Below are 7,958 nucleotides of genomic sequence, written 5' to 3'. Positions count from 1 at the left end.
CTAAAAATGAGAAATGAAACATTTTATGTTGGTATCGGTACATTTCTAATGTTGAGAGACATATGTCTCCGGGAAAATGTAATTCCATCAGATGAATCGAAAAAATTATTTTTGGAGTGCAGTTGCATGAGTAGGACTAAAAAGAAATATGTTCACTAATGTACCACTAATCATGAATAGAAAGCCTGTAAAATTACTCGTTCTACTGCATTTCGACAAAAGAATTGTTCAAAAGATTTATGGAGTATGTGTGCAACTACGTAACTTTAACAGCAGACGAAAATAAAGTTGACTTGACAGTAGAAAACTACTATTTCTATTACTAGAACAGGGAAAAAGCAAGTCATTTTGTCTGCTTTTCTTAACAGTGTGTAAGACTTCAAAATATACGCCAAATGGGTCGTTAAAAGATTTTCGGCAGGGGCCGAATAAGTCTTCCTAAGGGGGGATGTTGATGAAATTGACCAAAAATGTCAATTTTCGATTTATTTTTTATTTGTTAGTTCAACTCGTGTACAATAAGTCCCAAAAGCATCCAAAGTGCTTGAAAATTAATTAAAAGGGTGACGCGGCCTCCCAGCCACGCCCACTTTTTGAAGCAGCACTTCAATACCAGCTCAGTGAACAATGATACTGTGTATTACCTTCAACCAAACGTTTGCGGGATACATCGAGAAGGCCGTGATACATTCTCTTTGGTTTTATAGATCACGTTTGACTCTGTTCCGTATGTTATAAACAATAACAAACCAGCTGCATCGTTTATGACGAAACAATTTTTTTATTTTTTTATTTTTATTTTATTTTATTTTTTTGCCTTGTGATATTGCCTTGTTCGATTTTTTCTTCATTCAGTTATGCCACGATCACAAAGAGTGTATAAAAAAATGGATAAACTGCGTTTGAATAAGTTAGTGGATGAAAGACGCGAGAAACAACGACAAACCAGCAGTGAGGCTACGTCTCTGCAGCTGAAAAGTCAGTTGAAGATCTGGTAAAGGAAAGAAGACAGACAACAAGAAACCAGAAGCGAAGCCTTGATGAGAAAGACGATCCAGAGTACAAATGTGGTGCCTTCTGAAGAACTGACATAAGGAAAAAAGTTAGGATGAACTTTAAATTGCATTTCCTGAAAAGTTTGTTTTTTAAAGTTTATGTACCATTTCCTCAAATTCTATGAATGCTAGAATTATGAAATTTTGTACACATATTTCTGTAAACCTAATAAACGTCTCAAGAGCAAATTTTGAGATTCCGATTGCAAGCTGAGACATGGGGCGAAGTGCTTGGAATTTTGCATGAATTTAAAATTGTACTTGTGGAATTACAATTAAAAAATTATTAAAATTCCCCTATTTGACCTATTCCGAAAACCTCATGAGAGAAACTTACAACATATAAAGAGATGAAACGGAGAAAGTTTTGTAGAAATCTCTTGAATACTTTCTGAGAAAAAGGAACATAAATTATTATTTGAACATTTTATATGTAAATGTGTTACTTTCATGTAAAGCGTGGCAAAAATTTTGTTGCCATATCTCCAAAACTGTGGATTTGGTGCATTTTTGAAACAGTGTTGTTTTTCATCAATGTCCCCCCTAAATCTGCAACTCCTCTCATGTTTGGATTACCTAGTTTCCAGAGCTCTGCCTGATCAACACACATGCCACAATTATGAAATTTTGTACACATATTTCTGTAAACCTAATAAACGTCTCAAGAGCTTGCAAGCGATTTTGCACACACGACTCTGTGACAAAGGTTGCAATTTGTCTTTACAGCTGAATAAAAATTTTTACATACCGTTTGTATTATGGAACTCAGGTCTGTGGTTGAGAAACGATAATTTCTTTTACGAGGTTATCTGAAAATTTGCCAACGTATGTACCAAATTTTATGAATACTAACCGGTTTCTGTTGGTCAGTTTAGAGAACTGGTTTAATTCTACGTATTCATTTTATTCGTGCAACAATATCAAGTACGGTAGAGCTATACCTATTGCAGTAAATGGAAGTTTAAAAGTCCGTATTTCGGTTTTTACAACAGTTTTACCTCATTTCACTAACAGAAAACGCACGAACCCAGCCCTCCGTACATTTTTGACATTCAAACTAGCACACGTCCGCACTACCACAATGTAATTTTGAATATCACTTTGTTGCCTCTGTAATCATTTCAGAGTAAGACAAACTTACTGATGCCATTTCAGGGCGCCAGATTCTCAGCGTATAACTCTTATTATTAAAACATATCTATAGGGCAGTCAAAATCAGTCTGAAAAACTTATAAAGGTGTTGCAGGGGAGGTAGCGCTGCGAAATAATTGTCAAGAAAAAAAATGCGATACGTTGGGCCGTTACGAGTTATTTGATATTGATGTTAGCCTAGCAGATCGTCGCGCGCAACACTTAGAGCACTTGGACCGAATGCTGTAATGCACAGACACCTGTGCGTCCGTGGGTTGAATTGTTCTAATGTTCATTACTGGTCAAAATTTGCCTTTTTCGGAAGTGACAAATTTAAGCTAAGTGAGCGAAACACTACGTTTGTTCGGTTTGAGTTTGAGGAAACCAAACAAAGAACACGTTTGGCGACACTGTCTCTGGGGAGCTGCTTGAAATTTTGCGCGTGCTGACATTCAGTACTAAACAACTCGGAAGCAGCACAAAGTACAGAATTCTTTTTTCTTAAGAATTATTTTTCAGCACAACTTCACCTGCAACACCCTTAGAAGCTTATCAAACTGTTTCCGACAACCCTCTGTATGTTTCTGAGCGCTTTATAGGAACGACAGTGCAATGGCGCCCAATATCGGACCTAACTAAACCCATCTATAATTCAGTACTAAACGACAGACCGTTCTTGCAACGTCAGGTCTGTGGGTGTCTTCTACATCAACAGCTCTCCAGATCAGTGCATTAATCTGCCCCACATGGTGGCTCACACTGTGACAAATAAGGACGAGGAACGCAGTTTGCTCCAAGTGTAAGAGTGGCGACAGCATTGTCTCGAACATCGTAAGACAGTAGGTGTGCATTTAACACAGTCTCATTAAAAAAATAATAATAATAAAATAAAAGAGAGAGAGAGAGAGATTTTCAAGAGTTTATGGGACCATTGCTTTCTTCTTCTTCAGTTTTCAACCCTAAGGTTGGTTTGCAGCAGTACACCATCTCCTCTTCTTCTTGCCTCCCTCTCATTTCTATAGATGTACCGCATTCCACATTAGTCAATCTGCTGTATGTATGACATACTTGGTCGTCTTCGGCCATTTATACCCTCGATAGCTCTTCCTGCTACTATTTCAACGGTGTTGTTGTGTCTTAAAATGGGCGTTTTTCTCTTCTTGTTTGGATGTTTCTCAGACGGTCAGCTGCCCTTTTTTCTCTTCTCAGCACCTCTTCATTGGTAACTTAATTTCTCCAGCGGATCTTTATCATCTTCCCATAGCGCCAAATCTCTAGGGCTTCTAGACGCCTTGTCTCTTGTTTCCGATTTTTCAAGTTTCAAACCGCACGGATTCACACACCAGCTAAATACTTTCATTATCCATTTCCTTACTTACATGCAGTTGTTCATGGTCCGCTGTCTTATGTTCACAGTTTCTTTCCGGCTTCTGGCATACCTTGTGATCTTCCTTCCGAAATTGGTGAATTCCTCTATCATTTCTAAATGCTCTTTTCCAATTCTTATTCTTAGAGGTTCATATACATTCAGTAATAAATACTATCACTTCAATTTTTCCACTGTTTATTCTCACACTACAGTAATTACAAAAAAAAAAAAAAGCTTTCCAAACGTGCTGAGGACGTTTCTAGATTTTCCTTCGTCTCCATGACCACAACAATATTATCTGTGTAAGGCAGCATGCGTATCTTCTGCCCATTAATTTTGATCCTCACCTCAATAGTTTCGCGAACATAGTCGATAGCTTCCTGGACGTAAGTAGAGAAGAAAGTGCACATCTTTCTCTCAAACCTTCTCTAATTTTTGCTTCTTGTTCCCGTCGAAAATTCCTACTCTCACCTACGTCGTTCTTGAAGGAGCTGAGTATCACCCACACGTCTTTGTAATGTAGACTTGCTTTCTTCAGTACTCTGGGCATCTCTTGGCAGACAACATTATCAGATTCCTTTTCCAGCAGTGAAACTTTGTATTTCACACAGGTGAAACACTAGCTCTGCAAAGTTTGAGAAGAGTGTGAGCACGTCGTGAGCTACCGGAAAGCAGTCCACGGAGGGTTAAATAAAGGGATCGGTCGATTGCCCCCACATGGAGGGGCCCACGTGAATAAGTTACCAGCTGGCGGCGCGCGAATCAATACCGCTAACGACGCCTCACTCTGCCTGCCTTGGCGAGAGCTCTCTCTCTCTCTCTCTCTCTCTCTCTCTGTCTCTGTCTCTCCCCCTCACACGTACACATGCCTTTAACGGAATTCCATTCATGCTCTCACACTGAGAGGAAACTACAACAGAAGCTGCAGTGTAAGTGTGTGCTGCTCGCTACTAGGGTGGCAATAGTTCGCTCGCATTCCACCTTCTTGAAACACAGAGACGGGAAGAAATGTCTAGCAATCTATATCTGTAATCCGTAAGGGACGTTATGGTGTGTATGGCGGAGGGTACTTCCCTTGCTTTCCTGTTCCACTGACTAATGGTCCGTGGGGAGAACGACGTTTGGTAAGCCTCCGTGTGGGCTCTAAACTTTCAAATTTTACCTTCATCGTCCTTTTCTCGAGATATGCCTACGATGAAGTATTATGTTGAGTTACATTTTCGTATTGGGAAAAGTGACTGGGATGTAGTGTACACTTCTCTTTATTTACTTTAGACCAGAGGTTCCCACCCTTTCTTAGACCATTATCCCCGAGTGCAGTTAAGACATTAGCTAGTACCCCCGACCTCTCCCACCCCATCTGCCATCTGCCCCTCTCCCTCCCTCATATCATCACCAACATTAGCGACTTGAAACGTCCCCTTACAAAAATTAATGAATTACTGTGCTGATAGAGCTCTTACATTATTTGATTTTCAAACAGCTGAGCAGAACTGAACGTACTCAGACATTTCTCTCTTTACTTATTCTGATCATCACTAAACTGACACACAATATTTTTAGCGCAACGCAATCTGACTTTCAATAATCTCTACAAAAGAATGGCCCTGACTAGCATTAACCTATACCTTTCACAAATCACTTACCTCACAAAAATCTTTGTTACTCGAACTACTGCAATACAGCGAGCGCCAATACTGCCAGCTAAATAAAAGATTCAACCTACTGAAGGCACTAACTACTGATAGGCATAGTTAGCAAATGAAAGATTTTGATAGAGAACAAACAATGTATTTACCTTAATAGTGTTCAAAAGTCAGTTCATGACATCCAGACTTACAAATTTACTGTCTCTGATGGACACACATCCAGATCCGCTCTCAAAACTCCGCCATTTCTCTCCCCACATCCACCAGTGCTGGCGGCTCACCTCCAACTGCGCAACGCTACGCGCTGTTAACATCCAACTGCCCAACACTACAATGGCGAATATTACAACAATCTCAACCAGCCACAGACTGCACACAGCACAGCCAGTGATTTTCATACAGAGCGCTACGTGGCGTTACCAGCATAAAAACCTAAACATCCTACTTACAGACTAAGTAAACGGCAGAATGAAAGACTTTTCTTGGAACACTTTTATTTTTAAAATGACGAAAGATGAATGATATTTAAACTATGTACAGCACTACAGCAGCCCTCGTGTAGTCACTGCTGTATCGTGCTGTCAATTAATTCATTCATCTGTCTAGAAGCGAGTAATGAAGCAATTTCTGGACTACTGCAGTTACATCTACAAATTCAAGAAGGCATTTTCTTGAGATATTTAGCATCTGTTACGTATATGTCTCACGTTTATCATCAGCGATGTACGGGACAAAGTACAACATGTGTGTGATGCATCTGGCCCAATGTTGTTTCCATGATGTAAATGCACTTTGGTAAAATTCTGGGGATTGACTTTCACACCATCGCTTGACACAGGAAATAAGGTCTTTCTCACTATCAAATGTTTTATCGCGCAGGTGGGGCTTCAGACGACCAAAGAGGTAAAAATCAGACGAATCCAAGTCCGGACTGTAGGGAGGATAAGGAACAATTTTCCTACATATTTTCCTGATTTTCTCCTGCGTCATAAAGGCTGCATGGGGTTTGGCATTGTCATGGTTTAGTCTGATGAGTTGACCCTAGGGTCTATGGGTCTTGATGGAACGTCGCAGCTGACAAACAGTAACGGTCCCTGTTAATTGTGGAGCCAGGTTCCAGAAAGTCAATGAAAATGACACCACACTGATCCCAGAAGAAGGAGGCCATCACCTTTCGGCCTGCTGTTCGTCAAAGTCTTGGTTTCTTCTTCGGAGGGGAACCCGGATGACGCCACTCCATGGATTGTGTTTTGCTCTCAGGTTCGGACAAAAATAACCATGTCTCGTCCTGGGTAATGACGCCGTCAAAACACTGGTTCGAATGGCTCTGAGCACTATGGACTTAACTTCTGAGGTCATCAGTCCCCTAGAACTGCTACGATCCACTGTGTCCTCCACATTAACAGGGAGCAGCTTCCTGTGAATCGATGTGGCAGAGTCATCGCCGGTCTTGAAGAGGAACTCCATCACCGACCGTTGTCGCAACCTGACATCTACTCCACGATCCATTATGGCTCATTTGTAAATAAAAGAAAATACTTTTATATACCAACTTAAGGATAAATTTTCCAAGGATCTTCACAAAAAATTTCTTTCTTCTCTTGCAAAATATAAAAGAATTAGATACGACTGTGCAAAACTTTTTGAACGCCCTTTCTATTTTTTATTCGTTTGTTATGTGATATCGATATCAGTATGAATAACAGGCAAGCATCGTCGACAATCTCGATCCTGGAATAGATGAACTGTCTGTATGTCTGTACATAACTAGGTTTGTGCGGAACCCTCGGTGTTCGAATCGTATTCGTACTTATCCAAGTTTTTTGTTTAACGTTTCACGAGACTCCAGTTTTAGGACCTTTACGGACACACTTCTTTTCTCATCCAGAAGGCGCGGCACATCTCCCTCCCTCCATCCTCCCACCCTACTAAGCCCAAAACTAAACTCTAGCCGAACAGGCCTCGGAAGGCTCAACGGTCCCGACCGAACGCCGTGTCATCTTCAGCCGACACGCGTTACTGAATGCGGATATGGAGGGGCATGTGGTCAGCACACCACTATCCCGACCGTTGCCAGTTTTCACGATCGGAGCCACCACTTGTCAATCAAATAGCTCTTCAATTGGTCTCACAAGGGCTGAGTGCGCCCCGCTTGCCAACAGTGTTTGGCATCCCCGGACGGTGACCCATCCAAGTGCTAGGCAAACCCGACAGCGCTTAACTTCGGTGTTCTGATTGGAACCGGTGTTACCGCTGTGGTAAGGCCGTTGCTCCTCCCCCCCCCCCCTACCCTCCCAAGCATATATATTAAATCAGCCAATATTTCTTTGTTCTCTTAAGCACCTGTGCGTTGTAATACCCTAATTTAAGCCACAGGCATATAGCAAAAAGTGACTGACACGGGAGGTGGACTTTCTCCCTTTTTCCCCTCTGTGGTCTTCAGTTTACGAGCTCGCACCTCGTAAGTCCGATTGTCTTCCATCTTTCGTCTCTCCTTCCATAGCGCACTACACAGCATCGGTTCGACATACATGGCCGTCTTCTGCGGTGATCCATTCCGGCTCCAAAAATTTGCGGCCGCGTGTTGTGGATCCCGTGCTCTGTTGGCGGCGCGCCGCTATTTATACCAGAGTTCGATTCCCGGCGACGGCCACGCCCTTCGTTCCGCGTTCCCTTTTTATGCTCCTCCTGCCAGCGTTCCCCGAAACGTCCACCCTTTCGGTGTTTCCAGTAAACGAGTTACGCTTTTCGCGG

General features: G+C 41.8%; 1 pseudogene; it reads right to left on the bottom strand.

Moving 5' to 3' along the window:
- Positions 1 to 7,357: 7,357 nt before the first annotated feature.
- Positions 7,358 to 7,476, bottom strand: LOC124719320 (annotated as a pseudogene).
- Between the last annotated feature and the right edge of the window lie 482 nt (positions 7,477 to 7,958).

The sequence above is a fragment of the Schistocerca piceifrons genome, chromosome 10 (assembly GCF_021461385.2).
Source record: "Schistocerca piceifrons isolate TAMUIC-IGC-003096 chromosome 10, iqSchPice1.1, whole genome shotgun sequence".
Lineage (NCBI taxonomy): Eukaryota > Metazoa > Arthropoda > Insecta > Orthoptera > Acrididae > Schistocerca > Schistocerca piceifrons.
Note: the sequence above shows the minus strand (reverse complement) of the source record. Positions and strands in the feature narration are given on the sequence as shown.